Source organism: Protopterus annectens, chromosome 5.part1 (assembly GCF_019279795.1).
Source record: "Protopterus annectens isolate FY-2018-M chromosome 5.part1, PAN1.0, whole genome shotgun sequence".
Lineage (NCBI taxonomy): Eukaryota > Metazoa > Chordata > Ceratodontiformes > Protopteridae > Protopterus > Protopterus annectens.
In genome coordinates, this window is record NC_056736.1 from 33,101,977 (window position 1) to 33,116,458 (window position 14,482).

Sequence of the window (14,482 nt, forward strand, 5' to 3'; positions counted from 1 at the left end):
CAAGTTACTCTGAAATTGTGATTGGGGGGTTGCTGCTGGAAGTTCCTTATTTGCTCACAGTATCCTAATGCAGATCTCCAGATATCTTACTGGCACCGTTCCTCTGGATTTACCAGCTTTACCAGCTTTATAATTCTGAGGACTGTTTTAGGAGGCCATTAAAAAACAACAGTAAAAGCACATGTATCTTGTTTCTCATTGGTGCTATAATCATGACTCATGCTCTTAATTAAGGATTGATTTTATAGTGGACTATTTTGTCATTTTTCTTATCTATATACAGCAGCCAGTTACTGTTTTTATATATTTGTTATGAAGTATTCAGAAATAATTACTGCACAGCATTACACAAAATTGCACAGTGAGCCATGAAGCACAGAGAGGAAAGTTCAGAGACACAAGAAGCACGACTATGTTACATGAGAAACGGCAAGTTACACATGGTATGCAAATGATTATATAATGGTAGGAAAATTAGTCTCATCATGCTAATGAGACTCATTGTATATGCAAGCAATGATATCAAACATGGCAGAGCAATTCAGAGACATATCATTTTTGCATGAAGATTCACAGCTCTCGTCTGTTCTAAATGCTAGGATTTTCCAGTATGCAGGAGTTTTACTAACACTATGATGCTAAGAGAACCATAAGTATTAGATAAGAAACATGTTAGTGGTAGCTTTTTGATCTAATTTTCATTGTGCTGCGTGTTACTTCTCTTCATATCACAGATGGGTCCATCATACTGAAACCTCCTCAGCTAAGATATTGCCATTGGCTACCATGTTGACAGCGATACAGTACATGCCTTAGTGGGGATGTGCTACCACCAAAAGGAATTAAGGGGAATACATGGACTTCCTATCAAAGTAAAGATAAAGGTATGTGTAGTAATGACCATCCTTGCTCACAAACCTTTAAATATCCAAATGAGTGCACATTATGAGTTTTACAGAAAGCAGCTTTACAAATCCTAAACCTGTGCTATCCATGATGCTGCATGGACAGCAAAGGAGGGATCAGTCACTGTGCAGACATTCTATGACATAGCCTATTCTTTTAATATCTTAGAGGATCTTGATTACACCCACTTTGCATGAAGAGAGTCCCTGCTCCACAAAGGCTCAGTACATCATAGTGAAGGACTTCAATGCCACCAAGTACTAGACAGTATGCAATGCATAGTATATCATATACAATGCATCTGTACATTACTCAGGTACTTCCTGAGATTCTGATATCAGACATGTATGCCTCCTGCCAGCATTTCAAGAAGGGTAGCTTTCCACTGGGTCATTTAATTTGTAAGTGTGCCTATTGCCAGCCATAGCATTGTGGGTAGGCTGTTCCCATTAATGTAGGCAGTAAGCCACTCATAATGGTGTCGAATTTTGTGTGTTGCAGATGATACAGTGTATGCCTTGGAACCATAACTATTGATCACCATCTGAAACTCCCAGATTATAGTAGAGATGAAGTACAACACTGCATTGTCTTGGACATGAATAGGTCATAAAACATGCATTTGGAATCCCAAAGACATGTTTTTGTTGCTTGAATAGATTAGGGGTGCATTATAGTGTGAACATTATAGCAGGAGAATGTGGTTATACTACCTGTTCTGTGGCAGCAATGAAGGGGAAGTTGGAAGCTGAGTCTTTGGAGGAAGTAGCTAGGTTATACCCTATACAAAGCAAAGTGAGTGCAATACATTATTACACTGAGAAAGAGGAAGTATCTAGTTAATGACTGTGAGCTATGACAAGAATAACACAGAGTAACACTAATGTATGTCATAACACCATCAGGCTGTGATTTGCAGTTCAATGACTGATTTGGCTATGAATTAAACATTATCTTCCCTTACCCATGCAGGCAAAAGGCATAGTTAATGCACAGTCATCAGCATTTGCATGGGTGGAGAAAGACACAGTGACAAGTAACAACAATGCTAACACAGGGGTTTTGTAGATGAATAAATCAGCCCCACAGGTGTCTAGAAGGTTCAGTGGAATCACAGGTCACATCCTCCAGTATTGGGGTGGAATTTCCTCATTGTGAATGTTGGGTGAGTGTAACAGGTGATCCCGTATTGTCTGGGCTGGATGTGTCCTGCGTGAGGAATTGTGTAACACTTTTGAACGATGTATGAGAAACCTGCTGTAGCCCACAATATGGGGTGTTAAAAAATGGATGGTGGACATCAGTAGATACAGACAGTGTGGAACTGCAGGACTGAAGACAGCTGGCTCAGTAGCACATCCTTTGCTAGAACCAGATGAGCATCAGCCATGACCATAAGACTATAGTCTCCAGAGCAGTAATGATCAACTGTGTAAACCTGTCTTGTGACCATCTACCTGACATCTGGACCCTTGTATTCCCACAGTGGGCATTTGCTAGTATCTTCATGGATGGAGCAATGGATGCAATGTGGGCCACCACTGCTGTCAACAGGCATACATGTTCCAGGCCATTGTATGCCATGTCACAAGTCATCCCACAGCAGTTGCACTTCTCACAGCCTACACAGCACTCTCACCATCTCCACCATAGTTTGCATAGCAGCTGTCAGTTTCCGGATTGCTGACCTGCACATCCATTGATTGATGTCTTGTGTAGTTTCCAGGTCAAGGAATTGCTTTCAGTTGTGGCAGTGGCAGCGCCTACATGTATCCCTTGTAGTGAGAGTAACCTCACCTTGGAGGCAATACAGCACATAGATGCCTTCTGTAGTGTTGACTCCTGGGTAAACTAGATGGGCCTAATTTTTACAGTATGCCCAGTGCTAAAGACTGATGATAATGAAAGTTCAAAATAGCCACCACAACCATTACCTCATATATAGGTGATGTGTGACCACCTTCTATTGTTAATATTGCTGATAGTGTCTCACTGTGCCATTAGTCTGTGATATGTATATGGAACCGCCATCATCATCAGCCAGAACTGACTCATCAATATTGGGCATGTGCCAACTTGCTGTGCCTGAGCCTCCACCATTAGAACTTCTGAAATCATAAGGACTGCATGGTGTTGTAGCACAAAGGTGTGCAGTGTCACATAGGGCTGGCATCACTGCCATTCTGGGAAGAGGCATATGATAAAATGCATTAACCATGTCAAATGTCAGGACCTGATAGACTGAGCTCCAAAATATGGAGACTGGTCAAAATATTGGACTTGTATATAGTATATCAAGTCCAAGATGGCATTTCTCAGAATATTATGTTATCTCCAAGGTATGGTGAACTTGGACTTGATATATATATATATATATATATATATATATATATATATATATATATATATATATATATATATATATATATATATATATAAAATTGGGGGATGTGGGGGATCTGGACCTCATATGTAGGGTGCAGGGGCGCTGCTACCCTGCAAAGAGAGGAGAAGAGTGATTTTTGAGATTCACTCTTCTCTGGGTTTTCAGTCTTTTTTTTTACTTTTTAGCACTCAACATTTTGACTGCCAACATTTCAGTAGGGAACCTAATTAACCACATGCTCTTTTCCCAGAGCTGTAACCAGGAAGGCATCTATATGCCAAGTGATTCAAGCTACCAGCTGTTACTGCAGTATGGGAATCAGAAGTGGGGAAAACACTAGACACCAGGAAGAATCAAAAGTGGGAAAAACAATAGACACCAGGGAATCCACATACTAAAGTGCTTTAACAGCATAGACGTCACAACGGTGATCAGGGCTGGTGGCACTAGACACCAGGGAGACCATATAGTGAAGTGTCTTATTGATGCACACATCGCTATGGGGGTTCAATAGTTAAGGGAACTACTAGGCACCAGGAATTACTCTTGAGTAAATGCCTTAATGACACTATCATAGCTGCAGGGATCAGGGGGTGTGGAAACTACTAGACACCAGGTAGACCATATCTCCAAATGTCTTAATGGCATCAAAGACACAACAGGGATTGGGAGGTAGGGGGAACTCCTAGATACCAGGTATTACTCTTAAGAGTAATTACCTTAAATGCACCAAAAGGGGAAATGGTGTGGGATGGGGGACCACTGGACACCAGGGGGTACTCCATGTGCTGTAATGGCAGCTAAAGCAATATGGGGATTGGTAGTGGCTGGATGCACTAGACAGGGGGATTACTTTTAAGAGTAAGTACTGTAACAACACTGACAGCAGAATGTGGATCAGGGGATTGGGGGACACACTAGCCACCAAGGTCTACTACACTGGTGCCATAATGATACTTCAAACTTACCTAGATTGAGGAGAATCATGGGAGGGAAGACAGGTCAGGGACAGGTATGGGGTCATAGATGTGGGGCAAGTGTTACTTGACCTGTATAAGGTTATTTTTTTTTCCATGTGTGCTTGTGTGTAAGAAAGTTTTGCCTCCAGCATTTACACCTCTTGCACACTTTATCTGTTATATTAAGAACAACTGGGTTGTCAGTGTACATGAGACAATTGCTACCATGTCTCAGAATACCCATCCCAACCAGACTGGCCACAGACAGAGTCAGAAAGTGTATTTCCCTAGCTACTGATCAACTAGAGAGTAGTGAAGCAAATTTAAATATTGAGTAAGTCAATAAGACAAGTAACTTGATGAGCAGTGCTCAGCTATGCACAAACTAGATGCTCTAGTAGTTGAAAAAGACAGTAATGGTATGTTAAGGGAAACTTATACTGTGAGAGATCAGTGTCAGCACAGATTACAAGGGGGAATTACACTGCACGATACTGTTGACTACATTTTTAGACACGCTAGCTCTCCAGACAATCAAATAAAGGCCAAGTAAGATGTACAAAACAATTCCCAGCTCAGAAGGCTATAACAATGTAGACCACAAATCTTCCTAATATAAAATAACCGGTTTGGAGCCCAAATGTTTAAACCAGAAATAAGACACTTTTAGAATAACAGACACAATAAGCTTTCAACCAACAATTCCCAGCTCAGAAGGGAATAGGCTGTCATCTCCTGCCACGATAGTGTAGAGCACAAACATTCCTGATGCAAAATAACCGTTTTGGAGTCAAAGTGTTTAAACTAGAACAAACATACTTAGAATAACAGGCACAACAAGGCTTTACCACCAGTTCACAGCTCAAAAGGGTGGAGGCTAACCTCTCCTCCCACAAGAGTGTAAACCACAAACCTTCTTAATGTAAAATAACTGGTTTGAAGCCCAAATGCCTAAAATAGAACAAAGACACTTTTAGAATAACAGACACAATAATCCTTCAACCAACAATTCCCGACTCAAAAGGGTGTAATCTACCTCTCCTGCCACAAGAGTGTAGACTACAAGCCTTCCTTATGTGCGATAGCTAGTTTTGAGCCAAAGTGTTCAAATCTGAACTATGAGGCTTAGAAAAATAATTACAATGTAATCAGGCTGCTAACAAGCAGTAATAAATGCAGCAGATTAAATCCAACTGAACACTTTAAGAGCATGCAGTGAAAAGCTAACTAAAGTAAGAAGAAGCACAAGTACAGTAAAAACAGCTGGATAAAAAGCAATTTTTTATAAGAAAGTGAGAAAGTAGGAAACAGAAGATAATTCAAGTTTAAGAGACTAAGGGGAGGACCTTCTTGGTTGATCTCTCAGTGCTCAGTGGAATGTGCTGATGAGATGAGACTGGGAGGAGTGTCCAAAAAAGATTTATAGTAGGAGGCAGGCAACTCAAAAGCCACCAAGTTTAAAAGCACAGCAGGAATAGCGACAGCAGCAGCAGCAGAGTGGGTGAGTGGGAAAAATGTAATGCAAACGGAGATCAGCAATAGTCAGGCAGAGAACAACAAGTCAGACAAGCACAACAGCTAAATAAAGATGCCACTAAATATTTGTAGTTAAATGAGGAATGTTGTTTCTTATCTCCTCCCACTAATTAGCTAGATGTTATCCACCGTCTGTAAAAAAATTATTTTGTAATTGACCCTAGCCAAGACCTCTTAAAACTCCAAAAAAGAACAAAAACTTAAAACAAAATAAAATGCAATATAAGAAAAAAGCTAAACAAAATAGAAGTAACCAAATCTTAAATTAATAACTCCAATCCAGAATTAATAGAGATCAGCAATAATCAGGCAGAGAACAGCAAATGAGCAACCCCACCTCTCATCCCATTACTTATTTATTTATTTATTTATTTATTTATTTATTTATTTCCAGTTTGATTACCGGGTAAGCCCACTGGGCTGAAATGACCCATTTTCAGTGGAGGCCTAGGGAGAAAAGCTCCAAGTTGCATAATACAGTTACAATACAAGTGGTACACAAGTATAAAAGATACATTATACAAAAAAGTTACAATTAACACATTTGGTGTCATGCTGTTTAACAGAGTTCAGGGTTTTTCTACCAGTCTTCTATTCACTGGATCAGGAGCTCCTCCATTCCTTCAGCTTTTTACCCCTCATCCCTATTTCATTATGCCAACATTTCGTTTCACCATTCATTTCCCACTTTTCCACTGTTCCACATTATCAGCACATAGCTAGAAAAGTAGGATACTACCTCTCACTGGTTCTGCCATGGTCTCAGTCTTCTTCTTGCTCTTTTTCTGTTTTTCTCCCTGTAATGTGATCTCTTTCCTTATGTGGACTTTTTAACACTACATTAAGCATTAGTTGTCTTAGTGCATGGACTACTACCAATGTAGTCATCATTTCAGTAATGTTTACTTTCCCATTAATGTGAACAGCTTAGGCATCACCTTTGCAATATGTCTGTTTTGTATTCCGTGTTTTCTTCATATTCCTATTGACTGTTTCTGCTACAGTACAGGTCACCTCCATTCCAAAATAAATGGGGTCTGTTTTCAAATCATTTATTTATTTTTTAACTAAACTCACGTTCTTATCTTCCTCTGTTGTATAATCACTATTTTACTCATTACAATTTAAGACTTATACCCTTTTAGACCTCCCAACCACCACAAGAACTGTCTCTATTAATGCTTCTGTGTCCATCACTAGTAATGCTAGTCACACAGAAATGTGTACAATCATTTTTGCCCCCTACTTCTAGCTCCATCTTTTGCAATTCTTCCTTAAAGTTTATGGCTGATTCATCCAAAGTGAAAATTATTAGCTCTTGTGACAGTTAACTCGTTTGACTTGTGCACTGATATGACTACATGACAATCAGTCTATCCTGGGAGACTTATTTAGGATTTCTACCCAACTATCAAGCACTTTCCATCACTGCTGCTTGTATTGTCGAGGAGCAGTTATGTATCCATTTCTGATGGAAGTTCTACAAGTCCTCCAGTCCCCTGTACTTTTGTATACTTCCACTCTTACGCAAACTGAAATATGAGGTTGGGCAAGCAGCTGGCACACCTTAGTCGAATGCATTATTAGAGTTCAAGTGAGGAAAGTGCAGCAGCAGCAGTAGGGGAGGGAGTGGAGGGGTGGGAGTTTAGCTCAGGGCATAGCTTGGGAGAGGGTTTACCTTTAGGGAGTGGGAGGGGAGTTTTAGAGTTAGGGAGTAAGAGAGGAGTTTTAAGTTTATGAAGCAGGAAGGGAGTTTTATGGTTAGGAAGTGTGAAGGGAGTTTTAGGGTTAGTGAACAGGATGGGAGTCTTAGGTTTAAGAATGGGAGGCAACTTTTCGAGTTAGGGAATGACTGAGTAATTTGGATTTAGGGAATGGGGGTTGAAGTTCTAGGGTAAGAGAGTGAGGACTCCCATTAGCATCTGGGTGGAAGTTTCAGGGTTAGAATTAAGGCTCTAGAAGGGCTAAACAGTTTTAGAAGTGTATTGAGAAGGTTAAGTACCAATGAGGGTTCAGGCTAGCGGGAGTTAGAGCACTTGCTTTTTTGAGTAAGTGGCAGTACGAAAGTATGTCATGAGCTAATAACATGGGAATACTTGTAGGAGATGTTGCCTGACTGCTTTTCTTTCTACTTCAGAAAGCCTGCTACTGCCAGTCTGCTGTCTCTGGTCACTCCTTTTAAAATGTCCCTGTTTCTGATCCATTAGCAGCAGAAGTACATTTTCTAGCTTCCCTGCTAAAACATCTGCTTATCCATTTACATCTCTGTTCATCAAGGAAATGTAAGTAGTTACTGGATCCAGTGCTTCCCCTCCTCCAGTGCTACCATAGCTTTTATGTTCTCCAAGGATGCACATAGTGCATGCCTTGTTTATTTGGTAATACTTTCTGACAGAATCATTACTATTTATCTCATTCTTTGTCATAGTCCAACAGAGAGCCAGCCTCACCTCTAGCTTTGACCCCCTTAACGTCCACCCTAACCCAGGACCAACTAATAACTCCACTGACATAACTTATAATAGCTCATACTCTATCCCCCCAATACTAACCACTGTTTCTAATGCCTTACTTATTGGACGTCTCAATATCTGCATTATTAACAATAAGATCGCCCATCTCCATGCCCTCCTTGATACTCACTCCTTTGACATTTTCTGTCTCACTGAAACTTGGCTGAAACCTGGTACTAAAGAAAATGCAATACTTACCCCTGGATATAACATATTGAGAATGGACCGCATAAAACGTAAGGGTGGAGGAGTAGCACTTCTGTTTAAAAATGGACTAAAAATCACCTCACAACCTTCCAACCCATTAAAAGATGATAAAGCTGAGATCCTTACCTCTAAACTACAACTCAACCCTAATAAATCAAAATATATCATCTGTATCTACCTACCTCCTGGCAATAATTACACTACAATTGAGAATATCCTAAGTTGGATATCTTCTTCCTACCCACAAGAAACAATCATTTTAGGAGACTTTAATTGTGATTGGTCCTCTATCAATACAAATAATCCTTCATCTCATATTAATCTTCATTGCTTTACTCAGATAATCAATAATCCCACAAGAATCAATAAACCCAATAACAAAGAAAGTATTTTAGATTGGATTCTTATTAACAAACAGCGACAAACATATACAATATGATGATGTAAGTGATCATTCCTTAACTTATATCATAAGACAAAAGAGTGACATTAATTACACCCTACCTACAGGGTCTCACGTAAACACTTCAACCCATTATTATTCCAAAATGAACTAAAAGCCTGTAACTGGAATCTTCTAAAAACCCTAACCCTTGAAGATGCTATCGAATATTTCAATACCAAATTCCTATCAATCCTTGACCAACATGCTCCAAAACGATCTGTCAGAGTTAAATCTAAACCTGCCCCCTGGCTGTCCAAAGAGACAAGACAAAAAATACTACTTAGGAATAAATCTTGGGCTAAATGGAGAAATACAAAAACTACTTCAGACCAACAAGCCTTTAGACAGTTAAGAAATAGCACTAAAAAAGCTGTTTTTATAGATAAAAAGAACTATTACTGTAAACTACAGCAAACTCATCATAACAACCCCAAAAGGTCTGGTCAACCTTAAATTCGCTCCTACACCCAGGTCACTCTAGTGCACCTTCCCCTTTAGGGGCCGAAAAGAATACCTCACATCCAACTGCCAATGCCTTTAACTTATTTTTCACAGACACCATTAATTCACTAGTGAGTCAACTCACAATAGACAAATCTAACCTTCCCACCTGTACATCTGCTAATCTCCCTATATTCCAACTACAACCCATCTCTACTTCCTACATCCTAAAACTCATCCAAAAACTCAAACCTTGTACCCCATCTGCAGATCAGTTACCATCTGAATACCTTCAAAAAGCAGCTGAAGCAGTTGCTTATCCCATATCCCTCCTTATAAACAGAACCATCAATGAAGGAACCATCCCTGCTATCTGGAAAATTTCCCACATAATCCCTTTACATAAAGGAGGTAGCTCAAATGACTATTCTAACTACAGGCCTATAGCACTCTTATCACCCTTAGCAAAAATTATGGAGAAATGTATTCATCATCAGCTAATGCACCACTTAACTCAATATAACTTACTAGCCAACTGCCAACATTTCTTTAGGCCATTTCATAGCACTACAATAGCTCTCCTATCTTTTACCGAGTGTATCAATAGAAACCGCAATAATAGTATTTTGTCATCAGCACTCTTTATAGACCTGTCAAAAGCCTTTGACATGGTAAACCACAATATGCTCATAAAAACCCTTGAATCTCTCTCTCTAGATACCAAAGCTATTCAATGGTTCACTTCCTACCTTAGTAACAGGAACAGGCAGTTCTCTGGGATAATACACTTTCATCCCTTCTGCCAGTCTCTCTTGGAGTCCCACAGGGTTCCATCCTAGGACCTCTCCTCTTCTCTTTCTTCATAAATGACTTACATGTAGCAATACCTCAAGCTACATGTATTCAATATGCAGACGACTCAACACTTATATGCTCTGCTAACACCTCCTCTGAACTACAAACCCTAACAGAGAATGTATTTAGCACAGTTGAGGCATGGTTCTTGAAACGCTGCCTCCTTTTGAATGCCAATAAAACCAAACTCCTGCTCTTCAGGCCTAATATTAAGTCCCCCCTCATAGACTTCTCTATTACTTCCAACAATGGCACACATATAGCCCCTGACTCGACCACTAAGCTGTTAGGTATTATAATTGACAATAACCTCACTTTTGATAATCACATTAATAACACTATTAAAACCGTAAATAGAAAACTTGTCTCCTTATATAGAATTAAAACATTTTTAACTCCACAGGCCAAAATTACACTCGCTCACTCTCATCTTATTTCCACTCTTCTTTATGCTTCATCCATATACACTAACCTAAAGTAAAATAACCTCACTAAACTAGCAAATGCATACAATAGCATTGCTAGATTTGCCACCGGAAACCCATTTAGAACTCACCACTGTCAGAATCTACAACAACTAGACTGGCTAGAACTAAAAAATATGCTATTACTCTCCCAACTTACCTTTGTTCATAGGATATTTCACCAACCAAAAAATACCCCCATACTTTCTGACCTTATTTCTCCCTATTCTAACCTAAATTCATTACGCTCCTCTAATAAACTTCTTGTGAAACTAAGTCCAATAACATAGCAGGCGACTCACTGTTCTCCAACACCATAAGTAAATACTGGAATCTTCTACCTACCACTCTAACTTCTACTTCGTCACCCTTCCTCTTTAAACAAAAGCTCAAACAACATCTAAAACACTCTGGCTATGCCCTGCATCAATCCCGACTAATCTTATGATTCTACTAATTACTCTTCTCTTAATCACCCTCTCTTACCTCTCTCTACTCACTCTCCTTGAGTAGACTATCTCTAAAACACCCTTGTTAATTAGCCTTTGATATGAATTAATATAGAACTCTGTATGTTTTATATTTACTTAATCAATTATACTCTTCATGAATGTTTTACTAAAGTATAACTCCCCTATCTTGTACTGTAAATACAATTAGAGTAAGTGTCCTTCCCAGTATATATTTTCAACTAGTATAATCTAGATTGAACCTTATTTCTGTTTGTATTTTACTAACTACTTACTTTCTTTATGTAAATGACTTGTTTGTATTAACTTCAATGTGGAGCTTTTCTCCCCGGGCCTCTGCTGAAAATGGAAATGTATCCAGTTGGACTAGCCCGATAAACAAATGTAAAATAAATAAATAAATAAATAAAATGATTTCTTACCTCATCCTGCTCAATATTTTTCTCCATGTTTTCTCATTTTTTTGGGTGATCACCTTCCTGCTTCTATTTCCTACACAAAATCCCTCCAAGTGATTTCCCCTTAATCCCTTTCTCATCTGTCATCTATGTGCCTCCTTTTCCTCTCATCCTTACTTCCATACTCTTTTTTGTCTGTTCCTCAAAGCTCCAGGCTAAGAAAGTGCCTCAACTGTCTTTATTCTGTCAAAAGTCCCCAGCATAATCCATCTATTGTTGGCTCTGTTAGTGTTTGCTCCTGTAGTTCATAGTGTGTCTTCATCTTTTCTTCCTCTAAACTTGCTCTTCCTCCTGATGTCATGCTGTACCTGGTAAATTTTCTCTTCCATGCCACTGATATTTCTTGGCCTACCTCCTTCTCTTTCGTTGTGCCACCCCACTATGATTTCCTTCTATCGCCTCTGCCTACTATTATCCTATGTCACTTCTTCACATGCTCTCATAGCATTCTCATTATGTTCATTCAGCTGTTTCTCATAACTTTCCCATTTCTTTCTTATTAATTTTGTTATGCCTACATAAATAGGGAAACTGCTCCCCTCCATTCTTTGCAACCCCTGTCACAACCACTAGAGCACGGTGTGAAATGCACTTGCCTTTGATGCTCACTACCTCTGTCCACTTTTCCATGTGTTTCTTCACCTATGATCTCTCCACCTTGCTTGACTCTGCTAAGAAATCCCATATTATGTTGTATTTCTGCTTTGAGGACACCTTTCCCATCATATACTAAATTCATTTTCTCCATTTATCTTAACTGCCAGAGTTCTGTGCATCTTGTGATGGACCTTTTTTATCCTGTATAGTCTCGTCTCACTTGTTCTAGTGTGGCATCACTATTCCCCTATTTCTCAAAACCCAGTTTCCTCTTCCAAATATTCCAAGTACTAAAAGTCTTATGGTAAAATTATTCATTGTTATTGTTATGTCTATACAGATTTTCTGTTTTCAAAGCCTTCATTTGTATGTGCCCTTTCCTTGACACCTATATTTTGTCTGCAGTTTTCCTCTCTTGTTCAGTAACCATTTCTAAACTTAATTTCTTCCATCTGGTTTGGAACCTATCGTCACTTCCAGCTATTCCTTTTTTGTGAGTGTCCTCATATCTTTAATCCTCAGTTTAGTCTCCTGGAATAACATGATCTGTCCTTCTTCCATTGACAGCATCTGCATATCTTTTCATTGGGTGGAAACATCTACCTGTCTTTTAATTAATGTGTGTTTTTCATCAATACTTTCAACCTTCCCCAATTTAGAAACATTTGAATTAAAATTACTGAGCTTGGCTGATATCCAATCCCTGTCCCCCTTACTCCTTCTGACTTAGGTTGCTGTGAAGGTACTAGATTTGCACTTCTCTTCTGTAGATCAGAGTGTAACGTGTATATGTGCTATGTCTTTAAGAAGCATATGAGGCTGTGCATGCACACATAAATTCCAGACATATGCAATCCCTAGTGCCATTTTGTAGAACCAGACAGAGAGTAAGCATGCATGATCGCAGTAGTTAGTTTGTATATAAGTTACTTAAGTCATAGTCAATAAGCCTCTATAGTGTTGTGTTTGTATAGAATAAAGCTGCTTGAAAAGAGCCCAGGAAGACTCGTTTATTCATGTACCAACACAAAACTGACATGGTGTCAGAACTAGTATGGAAAAGAGAAGAACGTTTGGAGCCATGAGATGCAAAGACAACAGCGAAGGTAAAACCAAGAGAAACCAGTGCAAACACAACCAGAAAGAATCAAAAGTAATGAGAAATCATACAAATTATTTACTCAATGCAAAAAGAGCTAAGAAAAAGCATTACAAGGGTGCAAACCTCATTATCAGGCAAGTGGAAAGTACAAAAAAGTTTAACTAAGCGAAAATGTTTAAGATAAAAGTATTTGACAAGATGATTAACTTCAAAAATGCAAAACAAGCATGTTTACGGCAAAAAAAACACGTTTAAGGCAAAATAAGCATGTTTCAACAAACAAGTGTGTGTAAGACAAAATTGGGCATGTTTAGATTAAAACGAGTATAAGAAAAGTATGTTGGGCATAAAAAGGGCTTAAATGAGCAAAAAAGAATATAATAAGAAAAAAAAGACGATCTATTAGTTGGAGGCAATGGCGAAGCAGAGCATGACAAAAACCTCAAGAAAGTTCATGACAGAGCATGTGAAGTAAATCTGAAGCTCAGTCCTCTAAAATGTAAATTCAAACTTCCAGAAGTTACATATATAGGTCATTTGTTGACAAGTATGGGTTTAAGACCTTACCCGACCAAACAAACAGCTATCCTAGAGATGTCAGCAGCAGGCAATGTGCAATTTTTACTGCATTTTCTGGGCATACTCAACTATTTAGGCAAATTTATACCAGACTTCAGTGACTTGTCAGTGCCTTTGAGAGAGCTAACATGCAAAAAATGTTGTATGGTTAGTGATAGAACATCACCAGAAAGCATTTGAAGACCTTAACAGAAAATTGCCACCCCCCTCACATTAAGGTACTATGATGTGAATAAACCAGTTGTTCTTTCCTGTGATGCTTCAAAATTTGGCCTAGGCACAGTTATTCTTCAAGAGGCAGACCAGTAGCCTATTTTTTCTGGAATACTAACTCAAACTGAGATGCATTATGCTTAAATTGAGAAAGAGGTTTTGGGGCTAGTTTTTGCATGTTCCAAGTTTCAAGATTACATTTATGGTTGTGCTATTCAGATTAAAACTGATCATCAGCCTCCTATGCATTCTGCTCCAACAAGATTATAAAAGATGATGCTCAAACTGCAAAAGTACAATTTCAAAATGGTCTACATTAAAGGCAAATTGCTCTGTCTGGCTGATACCTTA